Below are 19,637 nucleotides of genomic sequence, written 5' to 3'. Positions count from 1 at the left end.
CATGCTACTTAGCAGGATATCTTTGAAGACCTGCTCAGAAGCAGGATTAAAGTTATCTGGATAACCTACAGGCCGAGGCAATAAAACCAGTGGGAAAGCCAGCACTCCGAGGTGAGCGCCTGCTCTTCCGACGTGCACCCAGGCACCTCTCCTGGGCGCATGATTTTGTATTTAAATTAGGGCCCGCACTAATAAGGAGGTGCTAGGGACACTAGTGCATCCCTAGAGCCTCCTTATTAGCAGAAGCAGCAGCTGTCAGCGGTCCGATAACCGATGCTTAATTTTACTTTCGTGGGCTTTCGAACCCGTAGACAGCCATGGGTTCGGAAAATGGACGCCGGCAAAACTGAGAATCTGTTTTCGAACCCGCCGACCGGCGGGCAGATTTTTTTTTCTTTCTTGAAGTTTTTGGTTTGTTTTTTTTGGGGGGCCTCCGACTTAATATCGCTATGAAATTAAGTCGGAGGGTGTACAGAAAAGCAGTTTTTTCTGCTTTTCTGTACACTTTCCCAGTGCTGTCTATGGTTAACGCCTGCCTTTGGGTAGGTGTTAATTTCTGAGAGCAAACTATGGGCCTCATTTTCCACCCGGATCGCACACGATAAGGGATGTTTCGCATGCGAAACGTCCCTTATCGCGTGCAATACCAAAATGGGGGCGGAGTCGGCCCTGGAAGAGGAGGAGTCGGGGCGTCACCGGGGCCAACTCCGCGAAGATGCCGCGGACGATGAAAAGGTAAGGCCCTTTTCGCGTCCAAGTTCACGCCCAATAGCTACACCTCCTATGGTGGCGCTATTGGGTGCGAAACTGGCAGCGATCGCACCGCAACGGTGCAATCACTGCTGGCTAGCGCAGGCCCGCCCCCCGCCCCTCATTCCCTAAAGTATCGCAGTGCCTCTGTAAACTATGAGAACACAGAGGATGAACTAGAGTACAACTACCATCAGTTTTCTATAGCACTAGAAACATTAATGTTGGCACCTAAGAAACGACTAGGGAAAATGGCCAGTATTATGAAGGTCATGAAAACTATTGAGTATATGAAATATCCAAACTCCAAGCTTGACAGACAGGCACAGCGTTAGAGGTCAGGTCCTTGTAGGGAATTAAGGCCTGGATGGATAGGCACAGCATTAGAGGATAGAGGTCAAGCCCTTGTAGGGACATAAGGCCTGGACAGACAGGCACAGCATTAGAGGATAGAGATCAAGCCCTTATAGGGACAAAAGACCTGGACAGACCAGCACAGCATTAGAGGTCAAACCCTTGTAGGGACATAAGGCCTGGATGGACAGGCATAGCATTAGAGGATAGAGGTCAAGCCCTTGTAGGGACATAAGGCCTGGACAGACAGGCACAGCATTAGAGGTCAAGCCCTGTAGGGACATAAGGCCTGGACGGACAGGCATAGCATTAGAGGATAGAGGTCAAGCCCTTGTAGGGATGTAAGGCCTAGACAAACAGGCACAGCATTAGAGATCAAGCCCTTGTAAATACCCAGAAGCTATTAACTGTACTTATGCACTTCACCTGATGACAAAGGAACTTGAAGAGCTCTCAGAAATAAGCAGACCACTAATCAAGTCCAAATCTACAATATCAACCTATGTTGACTTTGTAGTTTACACAGTGCCTCTGTAAACTATGGGAACACAGAGGATGAACTAGAGTGCAACTACCACCAGTTTTCTATAGTACTAGAAACATTAATGTTGACACCTAAGAAAGATTTAGGGAAAATGGCCCATATTATGAAGGTCATGAAAACTATTGAGCAATGAGCATATGAAATATGCAAGCTCCAAACATCTGAAGTCAGCTTTTTATGTTCTTACATTCCAAATGTTGCAAAACAGAAAAAAGAATATTCTGGAAGGATGTGATGCACAAATACATGAAACTGAAATTAGAAATACTAGAACGAAACTCAGACAGGCACAGAGTTTGAGATCAGGCCCTTGTAAGGATGTAAGGCCTGGACTGTGGACGGACAGACAGAGCATTTGAGGTCAGGCCCTTGTAGGGACGTATGGCCTGGACAGTGGACATACTGGCACAGCGTTTCAGGTCAGGTACATGTGCTGATATTATATGGAACACAGGAGGCAGTTGGAGCTGTTGCAAGGCTTTCAATTGCTTTTATTCATCTTGCCATTCACAGGGAAAATGTGGAAACCCAAGCAAAGGCATATTTATTTTCAAAAACACTAGCATTTCCATCAACTCTGGTGCCAGCCTTGAGTGATGAGGGCTCATGATATCCCCTGTCATTGAAAATACACTTTCACTGGGCACACTGGACATGACAGATTTCACTGAGCCACTTTGGCTAGGTGTAGCCAGATAGTGGACTTGTGTGCCCAATATGCCAGCGGATCTGTCTGCATGTCCTGTGGGCTCTGAGAGATACCATGTCACTGACATTTGTGCTGGTGTCTCCTTTCCTTGGGTGGGCTGAGAGTCACTCATGCCAGCTGCTTTCTCTCTAGCCCATTGCAGAACAGATGATTTTTTATGGGTAACATGGCTTTGGCGTACTGAAGTGGAGGAGGAAGTTCAAGCTGTTGCTGACAGAGTGCTGCTCCTGCTTGGGCTAGCACAACTCTCTGAAGTGCCTGCTGTTTCCTCCTCTGCTTTATGCCTAATCTGTCTCTGCCTATGGCGCTCCTGTTCATGGACTTTTAATAACAGCAGGTCCTTCACCAATAGGAGACAATCGTACTGTAGGGCGAGTTTACCTTTCACACAGTGATCACAGACTGTGGCGAGCATGTATGTGTGGTTTTCTGTAAAAGGCCTTAATCTCTCTTGCACCTGCTTCTGCAAAATGTCCAGACAATGAAGCACCTCTGTTGTCATTCCATCTTCCTGTTTAAAGCCCTCCAAATTTTCCTCGAGAAAATTAACTATAGGGATGATGTCAGCCAAGGTGGCACTTCTGGAACTCAGCTCCTCCATGGCATCCTTGAAAGGCTGCAGGAATTTGACCAGCTGACTCATAACTAGCCAATCTTGATGCCCAAGGGGACTATGCACACCTATGTCCATTGCCGCAGAAAGTTCATGAAGGATGTCTGCTGCTCCAGTAAGCTCTGCAGCATCTATATGTGGAATTCTATATATGCAGCATATAGGTGGAATTCTACCGGGTGGAAATGTCTTGAATGAGACGCTTGTGAGGCATCTCCAAATCAGTCTGCTTTTGTCGGAGAACCTGCCCCGCCTCCAGACTTCTGTGGAAGTGCGCTGCTATGTTCCTGCACTTGTGTATTAACATATGCAGGTATTCATTCTCTTGGTGATTGGACTCCAACTCCAGAGCTGACTTCACTACCAGGTGCAGATTGTGTGCAAAACATCGGATGATCTGAAAGTGCCCGTCGGATATTGCCTTTACCATGTTTGCACCATTGTCTGTGACAAAGAACCCTGCCTGAAGATTCCTGTCTCGCTGGTGTAGCTGCCAGCCCACCAGCATCTGACTGATGCATGCTAGAATATTGGCTGAGGTATGGGCCTCGTCCGTCAGGTGGATGTGCAGTAAAGCCCACCTCCACCCAGATTCTTGTTCACTAATAGAGCTGCTGCCTGCCCCTGCCTCATCCAGGTCCCACCAGTGTGCTGTCAGGGAGAGGTAAGAGTGTGCAGCATTCATGGCAGTCCAGATATGCAGGTGAAATGCACACTCCCCTCTGCCTTAGCTAGCAGCACTTGGATGCGACTGCGACACTGGTTGTACAGGCTGGGGATGACCTTTCTGCTAAATGTGGTTCTGGAGGGGACTTTGTAATTTGGAACTAAGACCTTCAGCAAATGCTTGAAACCCACATTCTCCACTATTTGCAAGGGCTGGTCATCAAGGGCAATCATTTCCCCAATGCTCCTGGTTACAACTTTTGAGGCTGCCTGTCTCCTACCCCGGGATAGTGTTACCGAACACCACCCCATTTCCTCCATGGTGGGTTGTCGCTTCTGCCACATGGCAGGGGACTGCTGGCCTGCCACCTGACTGCTAGAAGGGGCTGAGGGCGTGGGGTGACTCTGCTCCTTTTCAACCACTTTACGCTGCCTGGAAAAAGGGGTCCCCTGATTGGTACTGCCACCATCCCCAGATGGTAGTACTGATGGGTGTTGCTTCTGCATATGATGCATCAAGCCAAAATTAATTAGATGTCCCATTTGCTTGCCTCTGCTAATAGCCCTGGCACAGTAATTACACTGAGCAAAATGTAGGTCCTCAGTCACTTTAATGTGGCTCCAGATTGCAGATTTCTTTCGTGATCCCTTCTCTATAGACTTTGGGGTGGATGCTGGCACTGGAGCTGAATTAGTGGATGCACCCTGAGAAGCAATGCAAGGGGCATCAGTCACACTCTGTGCCTGCGCTGACTGCTCTTCCTCCTCATCATCATCAGTTTCATCTCTCCCCTGCAGCACTGAAGTGGAGGCTAAGACAGAACTAACTAATCCTCCTAAACCTTCTTCAGCTATTACTTCTTCCATTTCTGATGATGAGAATCCCACACAAGTTGATTCTTCATCGGAATCAGAAGCAAACATTGCCTGCGCTACATTTTCAATGCTAAGTCAAGTCTGCTCTTGCACTGCTGCTTTTGGGTATCACCATTTTGTCTTGCATGAATCAGCCTCCTCTTCCCTCACCTCCAAAACTACAAGATCAGAAACAGGTGGTGGCAATGCATCATCTTTAAATTTCATTTTTTTCCGGATGGAACTGCCTGCCCCTCCAGAGATTTTAGATTAGAACAGGTCCCTTTTTAACTTTAATGGTGGACTGGCACTGCCTTTTTAAGTGCCTCCTCTGCCAGTCCCAATCACTCAACCATGTCTAGCTTTCCCTGACATTATGGATTTAATGTCACTGCCTACTAGGGATTTCAATTAAAAGAATTATTTCCAAAAGAGGCCTACTGTGGATTTGGCTTCAGAGAGCACCGCTGTCCCAATATATGTGAGTCTGCAAAACTGCCCACAGACCGCTGTAAGTGCACGCACCAAACTTGTAACTACAAAAGAGGCCTACTGGGGATTTGGCTTCAGAGAGCACCACTGTCTCAATATATGTGAGTCTGTAAAACTGCCCACAGGCCCACTGATGCCCAGTGCACTACCTTCTTGTCTTAAAAGAGCACTGCTGTCCCAATATATGTGAGTCTGTAAAACTGCCCACAGGCCCACTGATGCCCAGTGCACTACCTTCTTGTCTTAAAAGAGCACTGTTGTACCAATATATGTGAGTCTGCAAAACTGCCCACAGACCGCTGTATGTTCACGCACCAAACTTGGTCTACCGTGGCTACAGGAACGCACCCCTCAGTTTAACTGGACCACCATGGAGCTTTCTGAGTGGGGCCCTGGTTACCATGATCGTTGTCTAGCCAAAGTTTCACCGCTGCCCTGCATGACAATGACTCCCATCACAATATGCGTCTTTTCAGGACGTCTTCTCCAAGCAAGCAGCAGACGTATTACCTCCGCACAAGACCTTTGATTGTGCGATAAACCTCAATCCTAACTCAGAGCCTCCCAAGGGAAGGGTCTACCCCCTCTCAATAACAGAGACTGAGGCCATGTCGGCCTATATCCAAGAAAACCTGCAAAAAGGGTTTATTAGACCTTCTAAGTCCCCGGCTGGCGTGGGGTTCTTTTTTGTTGAAAAAAAAGATGGATCCCTTCGCCCTTGTATCAATTACAGAGGTCTCAATGAAATCACCATCAAGGATCACTACCCTCTACCGCTGATAACCAAGCTGTTTGACAGGCTTCAGGGGTGGTATATTTAGATGACATCCTGATTTTCTCTCAGGACCTTCAAACACACCAGGCAGACGTGAAAAAGGTACTACAAAGGCTACGTGACAATCGTCTATATGTGAAGTTTGAGAAGTGCACTTTCCACCAAGAGTCAGTGCCCTTGCTGGGGTACATCATTTCCAAGAACGGCTTCCAGATGGACCCTCAAAAATTGAAAAGCATCCAAGTATGGCCTCAACCCACTGATTTGAAAGCATTGCGCCGTTTCCTTGGCTTCACTAACTATTACCGTACTTTCATCAAACATTACTCCACCCTTACAGCCCCACTCAGGACCATGACCAAAAAAGGGGCTGATCCATGCCAATGGTCAGCTGAGGCTGTAGCGGCCTTCCAAACTCTCAAAGACACCTTCCAAACTAAGCCTTGTCTTCGCCATCCTAATCCTCAGCATCCTTTCATCGTCGAGGTTGACGTCTTCTACGTCGGCGTGGGAGCAGTACTGAGCCAATACAGCGATGCCAATGTACTACATCCCTGCTCTTTCTTCTAACAACAATTCTCTCCCACCGAGAAGAATTATGGTATCGGAGATAAAGAATTGTTAGCTATCAAATTGGCCTTTGAGAAGTGGCGCCCATGGTGGAAAGCGCGCAGCACCAAATAACGGTGTATACCGATCATAAAAATTTGGAATACCTTCGACATGCCCAGCGACTTAATCACAGGCAAGTGAGGTGGTCCTTGTTTTTTAACCGTTTTGACTTCCTACTAAAATACCATCCTGCAGAAAAGAATATTAGGGCCGATGCTCTTTCGCGCTCCTTCTCTACAGTAGACGTACCCGACGAACCTCGTCACATTATCAGTCCGGAGAAGGTGGTGTTAGCGACCACTCACGCTGTCCCCACTGGAAAGACTGTGGTGCCGCTGGGAATGAGAAAGAAATTACTAAAATGGGCACATGACTCTCGCCTGGCCGACCACCCCGGTCAAGGCTGTACATTAGCCATGCTCCAACGGTTCTATTATGGCTTACCTTATTTCGTCCCGGACCTCTGTTCCTCGGGGGATCTCTGCTTCTACAACCGCCAGTATCAGAGTGAGTACTACCACTCCAGTTCTGTCTCTGCATTGTCTCATCTCTCTTCTCAGATCCTCAGCCTACCCCACAATGCGGACCACTACCGGATCTACTCTCACTGGCCTTTACATCTAGGCCTGGGTTCTTGGCCTACCTCGCTTCACGGACCACTACCGGACCCATCTCCTTCACGGGATCTAGTGAGACTATGGAACTGCCTTTTCCACCTTGCAGCCCTCAGAATGGAACATTGCCATCAAACATCTCCTCTTCTGGCTGGGAACACTACCCGTTCTTCGAGTCACCATCTACATTGCAGTATAATAAAAACTATACCTCTCTGTGTCCATCTCTGCTTGGAGCTAGCCTATCGCTGCAAATTCCCGCAGGGTTCCGCCCTGTGGGAGGTGCCATCTCTTGCAGCGACCAAGGGCCCACACCTCAATGTCCAAAGTACAACACTGTCTTTTAACCAGTTTGTAATCCATGAAAGGACATTGCCACCTATCCCATGACTTTTTACTTTTCCTAGAAGCCTCTCATGAGGAACTTTGTCAAATGCCTTCTGAAAATGCAAATATACTACATCTACCGGTTCACCTTTATCTACATGTTTATTACCCCTTTCAAAAAAGTGAAGCAGATTTGTGAGGCAAACTTGCCTTGGGTAAAGCCATGGTGATTTTGCTCCATTAAACCATGCCTTTCTATATGTTCTGTGATTTTAATGTTTAGAACACTTTCCATTATTTTTCCTAGTACTGAAGTCAGGCTAACCGGTCTGTAGTTTCCCGGATCGCCCCTGGAACCCTTTTTAAATATTGGGGTTACATTGGCCACCCTCCAGTCTTCAGGTACAATGGATGATTTTAATGATAGGTTACAAATTTTTACCAATAAATCTGAAATTTCATTTTTTAGTTCCTTCAGAATCCTGGGATGTATACCATCTGGTCCAGGTGATTTACTACTCTTCAGTTTGTCAATGAGTCCTACCACATCTTCTAGTTTCACCGTGACTTGGTTCAGTCCATCTGAATCATTACCCATGAAAACCTTATCCGGTACGGGTACCTTCCCAACATCCTCTTCAGTAAACACTGAAGCAAAAAAATAATTTAATTTTTGCGTGATGGCCTTATCTTCTCTAAGTGCCCCTTTAACCCCTCGATCATCTAACGATCCAACTGACTCCCTCACAGGCTTTCTGCTTTGGATATATTTTAAAAAGTTTTTACTGTGAGTTTTGCCTCTACGGCCAACTTCTTTTCAAATTCTCTCTTAGCCTGTCTTATCAATGTCTTACATTTAACTTGCCAACGCTTATGCATTATCCTATTTTCTTCTGTTGGATCCTTCTTCCAATTTTTGAATGAAGATCTTTTAGCTAAAATAGCTTCTTTCACCTTTCCTTTTAACTATGCTGGTAATCATTTTGCTTTCTTTCCACCTTTCTTAATGTGTGGAATACATCTGACTGTGCTTCTAGGATGGTATTTTTTAACAATGACCATGCCTCTTGCACACTTTTTACCTTTGTACCTTTCAGCTTTTTTCTAACTATTTTTCTCATTTTATCAAAGTTTCCCTTTTGAAAGTTTAGTACGAGAGCCATGGATTTGCTTACTGTCCCCCTTCCAGTCATTAATTCAAATTTGATCATATTATGATCACTATTGCCAAGCAGCCCCACCACCGTTACCTCTCTCCAAATCCTGTGCTCCACTGAGAATTAGATATAAAATTGGTCCCTCTTTTGTCGGTTCCTGAACCAATTGCTCCATAAAGCTATCATTTATTTCATCCAGGAACTTTATATCTCTAGCATGTACCGATGATACATTTATACTTTATATCTCTAGCATGTACCGATGATACATTTACCCAGTCAATATCGGGGGACCTGTAATTCGTGACTGTTACTTTGTATGGAGTTGCCACAGTAAGGATATTGGAACATTTACAATAATAAAACAGTGATTTACAATTGGATGGAAAATATACTGATTTACTTGCACCAGTGTTCTTGAGTACTTGCTTATGTGCAAGTTGTGCTTCTGTTTATGATTGGGTAATTGAAATCTCCCATTATTACCGTACCACCAATTTGGTTAGCTTCCCTAATTTCTCTTAGCATTTCATTGTCCATCTCACCATCTTGACCAGGTGGATAATAGTATGCTCCTATCACTATAGTCTTCCCCAACACACAAGGGATTTCTACCTATAAAGATTTAATTGTGCATTTAGTCTCATGCAGGATGTTTATCCTGTTGGAATCTATGCCATCTCGGACATAAAGCACTACACCACCTCCTGGGTGCTCATCTCTGTCATTGCGATATAATTTGTACCCAGGTATAGCACTGTCCCATTGGTTGTCCTCCTTCCGCCATGTCTCTGAGATGACAATTAAGTCTATCCCATCATTCACTGCTATACATTCTAATTATCCCATCTTCTTAGACTCCTAGCATTAGCATACAAACATTTCAAAGTTTGTTTTTTGTTTGTATTTTCATTCTGCTTTTTAATTGATAGGGATAAGTTAGAATTTTTTAGTTCAGGTGAGCTTTTAGTTACAGGCACTTGGACTACTTTTCTTATTATTGGAACCTCACTGTCGGGATGCCCTAATTCTAATGCATCATTAGTATCCTTTAAAGATCCCTCTCTCCGAACCATGCGCTGCTGAGTAACTGTCGGCTTTCCCCTTTGTTCTAGTTTAAAAGCTGCTCTATCTCCTTTTTAAAGGTTAGCGCCAGCAGTCTGGTTCCACCCTGCTTAAGGTGGAACCCATCCCTTCGGAAGAGACTCCCCCTTCCCCAAAAGGTTCCCCAGTTCCTTACAAAACAGAATCCCTCTTCCTTGCACCATCGTCTCATCCAGGCATTGAGACTCCGGAGCTCTGCCTGCCTCTGGTGACCTGTGCGTGGAACAGGGAGCATTTCAGAGAATGCTACCCTGGAGGTTCTGGATTTAAGCTTTCTACCTAAGAGCCTAAATTTGGCTTCCAGAACCTCCCTCCCACATTTTTCTATGTTGTTGGTGCCCACATGTACCATGACAGCCGGCTCCTCCCCAGCACTGTCTAAAATTCTATCTAGGTGACATGTAAGATCCGCCACCTTCGCACCAGATAGGCATGTTACCAGGTGATCCTCACACCTACCAGCCATCCAGCTGTTTACATTCCTAATACTCGAATCACCAACTATGACGGCCGACCTAACTCTTCCCTCCTGGGCAGTAGGCCTTGGGGAGATATCCTTGGTGCGAAAGGACAATGCACCACGTGGAGAGCAGGTCCTTGCTACAGGATCCTTTCCTGCTGCACCCGGTTGATGCTCTCCAATCATGAGACCTTCTTCCTCCAAGGCAGCACCAGGACTGCGGGTCTGAAGTTGGGACTTGGCTACTATCTCCCTGAAGGTCTCATCTATATACCTCCCTGTCTGCCTCAGTTCCTCCAGATCTGCCACTCTAGCCTCCAGAGATCAGACTTGTTCTCTGAGAGCCAGGAGCTCTTTGCATCGCAAAAGCTTATCCTACCCTGTCCCTCCCTCCCCACACACACCCCACCTCTCCCTTTCACTGCCATCAATGGTCTGGTACCTACCAGCCCACCTGTACATATATTGTCTATTGTTAATTTATATTCTTCGAATGTTCCTATCAAATTTCTCTCTTTCCTGTCCTCTCTCCTCCTTCATTGCTGCTCCCCCCTTCCCCATCCCTGTTTATTGTATTTCACTCTCTTGTTAATTTGTTACAATGTAAACCGGCATGAGGTTCTGACAAATGTCAGTATATAAAAATCAACAAATAAATAAATAAATAAATACATAAATGTACATGTACAATTTCTCACCGGCGGGTAAATAATCATACATGTGACACTCAATGCAAAAGACTGGTAAGCCCCCCCTCTTGCTGCTGGACTGCTGCCTTCATCTCAAATTTGTTCAGTTCCTACTTATGTTTTAGGTTGCTATGGGAGCAGGAATGTGTCTAATTAATGTCCTTTAAATGTATTAATGAATTCACGATATGTCTGGTAGTGGCCTACAGGGGAATGATCAAACTCTCAATAAGTTTTTTTTGGTTTGGTTTTTTTTAAAGTGGCACCTGCCTATATATTAAAGGATGAGATAGGGGTGGGTGGGTTGGGAAATACAGTCTAAATTCAGTTAGTCAGCCAGAGTGACTCACTGCTCTCTTGATTAACAAATGTTGGTACCTAATCAAATCAAATCACACTACCTTAACACCTTTCCAAGGTGAGTAACTGAACTGAACTTATCAACCTTTTTACTTAGGTATACATTGCTTCTAGTTTATTTATAGCTTCTGGCTACTTTTTTCTTTTTTTGTTTTTTAATATACACACACTCTACTCCTGCTTCCTAGCTGCCTTACAGACTATTAAAAATAAACACACTAACTACTGCTTACTAGCTGCCTTACTGACTGACTATTTAAAAATACAAACAGTCTAACTTCTGTTTATTCGCTGCCTTACTGACTATTAAAAGCACAAACACACTAAATAATATTCCCAAATAGTTAACTTCGCCCCAGTACTTTTAAAAAAGAAAATGTCCCAAGCAAAAACTTACTGATTCCTTTTAGCCATCAGCAAGGTGATCCTCTCCTCTCTGTACTCCCACTGGATGATAGCTAAGTTATATAACATTCTGAACTTTTGACTTGAACTTAAAATTCTTCTTTTTCTATCTCTTTGGATTATATTAAACTTTTATTTTATTGGGGCACAATTAAGGTGTGGACATTGGATTTTCTGGATAGTTAGAGGTGTCCTCAACCAGTTTGGACTTACAGGTTATCCTATCCCCAGCTTATGCCCAGAGACTGAGTATATTTCGCACTGGGACCAACACTTCCCAACAGGGGTTACATATATAATAACAAAATTACACCCCACCTCCATCCCCAGGCAATTGTCCAATAAAGGCTAACTATGATTGAGCTGGATGAAACTGGTAAGCAATGCCCATCCCCAGAATAACTGGAAAGAGTAAGCATGGATTTAGAAAATGAGTTTTAATGCAAAAAAGTGTAAAATCATGCATTTGAGGTACAAAATTCCACTAGCTACATATCATTTAGAAGGACAAAAACTTGAAATGTTAAACCGGAAAAAGATTTAGGAGTAATTCTTTCAATTAATGTCAAGGTAGTCAGTATGCTGCTTGGTTCCATAAAAATGTAGAGAAGTGAGGGTTAGTAATGATTTATTAATTGCATTTGGTGCGGGAACGTTATATGATCTGGATGTAGGAAAAAGGCAGAAGATGTAAAATATGTCAATTGAAAATGATGAAAGATAGGAACTTTGTTTTTCACAAATTTAATCCTGTTCAGTGGGACTTTACAAGTAGTGCACAACCTGCCTGGGGTGCCAAACCAGGAAGGCATCATGCTGCGCTTTTGAGTCAGTCTGTGAGTCTGCGAGCATACAAGCCCTAACAGAAACTAAATCTTCACAGTGCAAACCCTCAATAAGAATACATAAATGTATATTAATCCTTTACACTTTGGCTAATTCCTGATTCACAAATTTGTAACAAGAAGAGGTATCATCAAATGAAAAAACTTATACTGGTCAACAGTAAGACCCAACCTTGAGTCTGGAGACCATAACTTTGTAAGGACATTGAGAATGATTCAGATAAGGGTTACTAAAATAATACAGGGTCTGCAACACAAAATCTATTAAAAAAGGTGAAACACTCAAAATGTACTAATTTTAGGAAAAAGGAATATGTATTAGAAACATTCAGCTATTTGATAGGCTTCAATAAATTATAGTAAGGTAACATTTTTCATAGAAAAGTAATTTCAACGAACAAGGTGGCAGTGTGGATAGGAATAATTGGGGTGACCAAATGGACCAATTGGTATTTTTATGTCATCATCTACTATGTTACTATCCCCAGGAACTTGGACTCACTTGGCAAGATATCTACAGCAGGATATTTCTCTTGAGCTAACTTGTCGCCGTCCTCTGTGGAAAATGAATCTCCAGGGCATATGGAGAATCTAACAAGTGCCTCAGGACATGAATACCCACCTGGCATCTGGGATTCAGACAGGCTCCTTAGAAAAGGCACGTGCACATGACATTTCCTGCTTCAGACAGACTTATAACAGAAGGCTCTGTAGGTAGGTTATTTGCCTCTTACAGACTCTCTTGTTAATGGTGATGGTGATATTCCTTTCTGTTGGAGGACTAATAGCAAAAGATCATTCCCTATTCCAGATAGCAAGAGATTAACATTCCCTAGCTGTGTTATCTTACCTTGCTTCGGAAGTGGAGGGACTCTAAGAGTTAAGTTAGCCTAAGTATGCTGCCCTTTTACCCAGTCACCCAGCACAATTCCTATGTACAAAATCATATACTCTAACTATATACATAATTATATTATTTTCTATCATAGATTCCTTGCAGCACCCCCTAAAGAGTGCCAAATCATTTTCTACCTCAAAGTAAGTGTTTCTCCTAGAGGCATGGGGGTCTCCACTGCACACATCCAATTCTAATCCTGAACAACAGAATTAGTGCTACTGTGCTAATATTTTCACCTCAGAGTCATAATGGGATTTTTGGTACTTGACCCATATGGTACCTTGATCCACAACCCTTCCACTCAAGTCCTGCCACTCCATCTGGGAACGCTTGATAGGGTGCAGGTAGTGGTGACGGTAGAAGAGATGGTTGTCTAGAAGTTGCCTCAAAGTTTGAATGCCCTGGAAATCAGTTGCATTCATCTTGCAGATGGCAATTATGTCACTCAATCCCTGCACTACCATGACAATAAGGTCACCTATAACCTGGTTGATGCAGCATACATATGAGCTGTCTCCTCATGGAGCTTATTCCATGTTGCACTGCACTGGTATAATTCCTTTGCCCTGCTATAACATTTGGTTTGATGTTGGCTTCTAGCTGGGGCTCAAGCTCATCCAGGAGCTCTGGAGCTCTGGTTTGTCCTGTTCCTCCAAGGGCTTTTGCTTCACCCATCCACATAAATTGAGGAGGAAGAGATAGTGATAGTTGGCATCTGTGTGTCCTGGAGTGTGTTAGAGGTGATGCAGGTAACTACAGGAGATCCTGTGGTGACACATTTATTAATGAGTCAATGACTACCTCTTCTGCTAGCTCATCATATAGGTGACTGGAAGAACTGCACACCCTCAGAAACTTTCTCATGGATGGATTCATCAGTCTGTAGTACAACCCAGGTTTGGACTGAGGAGATAACATGTGTATACTAGAACAGTGGATCTCAACTTTTTTCCCATCGTGACACACCTGACAGACCACGCTCACATGTGTGACACACTGCTCATTACAATTCACAGCAGAAATAAAAAATAAAGGTCCAGTATTATTTTTATTGTTAAGAATGACACAAGGAAAAGATACGTATTCTGTCTGAACAGAAATTGCATAAATAGTAAACATCCCACACCAAAACAGCACCAATTTCCATCACTCAAAACAGTAACCACCTTACCTAAGAAAAGGCAATACTGAAAATATTACACCAGGCCTTAAAACACCAATACATCTCCTATTAGGAAAATGGACCAAGTCAGGCTGCTATATAGCCCTACACAGAAACTACATGCCAGCAGAAAACCTCACCTGAATCACATGTGCTGACCCTCACCTAACAAAGAATAAAGAGACCAAAACGCATAACTAGAAGCATGCAGAAAAAACTGAATTGGAAACCGCAACAAGCCAGAGTCTCCATATGCAGTGTAACAAAGGAAAAAAAGAAACATCACCCATCCTTATAAAACAAATCAAGAAATATAAAATCAGTAGCAGTAAAACCATACTAACAAAAAGAACAGATTATTTTAAAACAGCTGATGATGGAATATCCAATAATTAAAAACTCATATCAAAAATTTCTAGATACCAATAAATATTTCAAAATAGCAGACACAAAGATCCAGTAATGAAAAATAATAAGGATACAAAAAATGTTTTGCTCTGCATACCTGGGAACATTTGATATCCAGTTGCCCTGAGATTGTTTTGAATTAGCAGGAGGAGGGATGGTTTGCTTGCAACTTTCTCCTCTCTCTCTCTCTCAATCGCTCACATATACACATGCTTTTTCTCTTTCACTTATATAGGCTCTTAATTACCTATTTACACACATGCTGGCTATCTTTTCACGCTTACACACATAAACTTTCAATCACACACATACATGCTGTCTTTTTCTCTCACACACAGACTCTCATTCACATGTTTACAAACATACTCTCTTTGTCTCATTTACACACAGGCACTCAATCACATACTCACATGCTCCCTCACCTTAACCAGCTCTCAATCACACACAGACACACATGCTCTCTCTTTCTCTCATTTACACACAGGCTCTCAATCACATACTCACATGCTCTCTCACCTACACCAGCTCTCAATCACACACATACTCTCTTTCACATATATAGGCTCTCAATCATTCACATACATGCTATCTCACACACACACACAGGATCTCAAACACACATGCTTGCTCATTCACTCGCTCTCCCCCGAACTAGCAACAGCAGCAACCTCCTCCTTCATTTTCAGCCCTCGCGGAGAAAGGAGTCCCATCAGCCACAAGGGTTGACGTTGTTCCTAGTTTTACTCTGAGCCGCGCTGCTCATTCTTCAGGCCGTGCCTCTCTTCTCTTCTTCAGGCCGATGCTGAGCACATTAGCATGGTCTCTTCTTCCCCCATACGCACCTGCTGCTCACCACTTCCTCTTCCAGGGCGCAGGAAGAAGAGACTATGCAGGTGCCGCTGACTCCAGCTCTCCTGCCGTGTTCCACCCGGGCTATCAGCATTTTAAGCCTGGGCGGGGGACCCATTTCACTTGGGTAGGGGGAGCAGCTGGGTCAGCGGGGACAGGGAAGTATGGCGACACACCTGCGTATTCTTGGCGAAACACTGGTGTGTAGCGATACACTGGTTGAGAACCACTGTACTAGAAACTGTGTACTAGAACCCATGAAATCAAAAGGAAAAGCATAAAAGTTAACATCATATAAGCACATATATTCCTATATTATTTACAGCTTTTTGAAGGAGACATCTCTCTAGTGACAATGTCCTCCACCCTTCCCCTCTGTTACACTCTGGGATCATAGTTCTTCACCTTACGTACATCTATAATGATATATATCTAGCCAAAGGCTGAACTGAACTAATGGATTGGCCATCTCAAGCAGCTGACAAGGAATAAGAATATGTGGTTAATCTTACCTGCTCAAGCCTTAGCCTTATCTAAGCCTGCTGTCAGACTTATGATTATTTGAGCCCTAAGGACATCCTGCAGCCATTTGGGTTAAGGAAATGAGCATGGTCACCCTCCACCAGTGAATCTGCATGATTTTCAGTTGTGGCTTCTACTTCATGTCCCTGTACTTGTGCCAGCAAGGCCAACAAACTAATTTTTACCACAGGAGGGTAGTCATGTTTTTGAGATGTCCTTCTCCCCAAAAATGTCCCCTCAGTTTCCATAACCACCAAAATACATGGGATTCCAGTCCCCTGATTCCCCGCCCTGATACCCAATAATAGGGTTTCCAACTTCTCTTACCCTCCCTCCCTATCTACATGAAGTGGTGCCATTTTGAAGCAGCAGTGATGCTGGCAGAAGGGGGTCTATATTCTGAAAGGGTGAATGGATAGGGTGATCCAAAGGGTTCTTCTATTGGCATCAGGGAAAGAAATGGGAGGAACTAGGATCTGGAGCACATTTTCTTTTGTTATGGGAAGGGCACAGAAATCATTGTCTTTGAGCATTGGGAGAGGGTATGAGGGAACCAAACAGCTTTGGATGTCTTAGGGGTTGGGGGAGGATTGGGAGCCCCTGAAAGTGAATATTTTGAATGTCGTATGGTAGGAGAAAGAACTTTGAGATGGTTAGTACATTTTTTTCAGAATACAGAGATGTCAGATGTTAAAAGGTCTTTTATCTCTTTAGCGCACTCCTCATATCATCTTAGTGACCAGGATGCTAAGGGTGATTATAGCATGCTCACTAACATTATTTATGTGGTTCCTTAGTAACTTGACCCCGATGCATACTATAACTCAGACCACTTCAAGGTAATAACAAAGAAAACTGTATGAACAGATCCAATCTTATAACCAGTGGATCCAAGATGGCGATGGTACGGTAGCACAGAACGCCGTGTTGAAATTGTATTAGAAGAATTTCCTGAAATCCTGTTTGCAAAATGCCCCATTCAGCCAGGAAAAGGCATGCGAGGGAAAATGCTTACCCTGAGGCTGCTCCAGATTCACCTTTGTCCGGCCCAATGGATGCCTACATAGTTCGAGGGGGATTTGTATCAGGAGAGGAGTCGCATCAGCAAGGAAACCATGGAGGAGGAGCAGGTTCCCTTGCCGGACTCAGATACATCGTTGTCCCCAGTGGTGAGAGAGGCGTAGGCAAATCCTGCCACGCTTAGAAATCTGGAAGTGAACCTGGTGGCGTCACCTGCCGAAGCTGCGGGCGGTTGGAAATACCAGGCAGGGAGTTTGTACCTGGGAGGAAAGAGTATGGACACCGTGCCGGTGGTGCACGATGAACCAGTCGGTAGCCCAGCCATGGGAGAGCATCTGGGGATAATAACTAGAGCTTCCTCTACTCCTTTGATGTCAACTACGCGTTTTTCCCTTGTTAAACCCAACCAGGTAACCTTAGAATCATTGTGGGAAGCTATTGAAGGACTGGGGAATTTAATATCTAACCAGTTGAATCCTTTAACAGAAAGATCAAATGATCATGAAACTCGAATAAAGGTGTTGGAAAATGCCACTAAAGTCTCTTGTCAGTAGATTGCTGAGGTTAAGACTATCATGAGTTCTAATAAGTCTTTGCAAGATTCCTTTACGAAAGATAATGGGGCAGATTTTAAAACCTGCGCGCGGGCGCAGATTTGTTCGCGCAACCCGGCACGAACAAATCTACGCCCGATTTCATAACATGCGAGCGCAGCCGCATGCATGTTATAAAATCCAGGGTCGGCTCGCGCAAGGGGGTGCACAATTGTGCAACTTGTGTGCGCCGAGCCGCGCAGCCTGCCTCCGTTCCCTCCGAGGCCGTTCCTTTCCTTCTGCCCTCCCCCCGCACCTTCCCCTACCTAACCCGCCCCCCAGCCCTACCTAGAACTCCCCCTTACCTTTGTTGAAGAAGTTACGCCCGCCGGGCACAGCAGCAAATGGAGGCTCAGGCCCCCCCCGGACCGCCCATGTCCTGCCCCTTTTTGCAAGCCCCGGGACATACATGTGTCCCGGGGCTTGTGCGTGCCGCCGAGCCTATGCAAGATAGGCTCGGCGCACGCAGGGGAAGGCAGGGGTAGGTTTTCAGGGGTTGCACGCGTATCTTATGTGCGCAACCCTTTGAAAATCTACCCCAATACATTTTTATTGAGTAAGCTGAATAATATGGAGAATGACCTTAAAGGAAGGAATCTTCGCTTTGTGAACTTCCCTATGATGCCATACATGTCCCCAAGGATATGTTTAAAAGGTATTTAATGGAAATTCTAAAAGAAACTGAGGAAACTATTCCACCATTGATTGGGCATTTTACTTACTCCTTGTAAAAAAACAGATGAGAAGATATTTTGGATGGGGCAGCAAAGAAAGACACTTCAGAATCTGTAGAAGAAATATCTCTGCCTTAAATATCTCTGAATTCTTGGAGACTTCAGATTCAGCTCATGCTACTCCGGCGACTATGGTAGTGACTTTTGTATTGGAACCTGACAAAGACTGGGTTTTGAAGCTTTTCTTTAGACATCGCCTAGAATCTTTTTTTAATATGCAGGTTAGGATTTTTCCTGATGTGTCCAAGATGACACAGAAAAAAATGAAGCAATTTTTGCTCCTTAAATCTAAGGTCCTGCAAATAGGTACCTATTTTCTTCTAAAATTACCCTGCAAATGTTATATTAAGTATAAAGAGGCTTCATATCTTTTTTATCTTCCATCTCAATTAATACAATTCTTGAGTGATAAAAGTATAACTCATAAGGTAGATACTGGATAAGGTAAGTTTATGGGTATCTCCCTAATATGGCAGGTAATATCCTCTCTCTATATTACAACCCTTAAACGTGCTGCCGACATATTTCCTTTTTCTCTTTCTTTTTCAATATTGTAATTGGAGGTATTGGATCCCAAGTACTTTTGGACTTAAATTGATGAAGTGCTATCTTTTTTTTCTTTGTCTCTTGTTAATGAGAGGCTTATGTTTTGAGAATGTATATTACATTTCATACATATTTTCTGTATTCGAGATTGTTCTTGATATGTAATCTAATAAATGAATAAATTAAAAATTAAAAAAGAAAAGAAAACTGTATGAAGAATGTGAAAAAGTATCCTTCACAGTGGATTTAAAAATTCCAGTTCACCACCATAGTGTTATACAAAATGAATACATTTTAACCGGAGCAGAAGTACTTCAAGGATGTATTTGCCATCCAAAGATGTCAGTAGAGGTAGATAGTAAATGCCACCATAAACTGTATAAGGGGAAAAGTCATAATGTTTAGTGATAAAACTAAGTTTACTAATACAATATTTTAAGTGGAATCCATCATAATGCATCAATTCATGGTGGGTAAGGATTGCTATGCCAACTGGCAGCTATGGCATGGATCAAACAACTAGAGAAATATGCTAATTTATTTTAAGATGCATAAGTGTGTCAGCAAGTAGCAT

The sequence above is a fragment of the Rhinatrema bivittatum genome, chromosome 5 (assembly GCF_901001135.1).
Source record: "Rhinatrema bivittatum chromosome 5, aRhiBiv1.1, whole genome shotgun sequence".
NCBI lineage: Eukaryota > Metazoa > Chordata > Amphibia > Gymnophiona > Rhinatrematidae > Rhinatrema > Rhinatrema bivittatum.
This window is presented reverse-complemented; position numbering follows the sequence as displayed.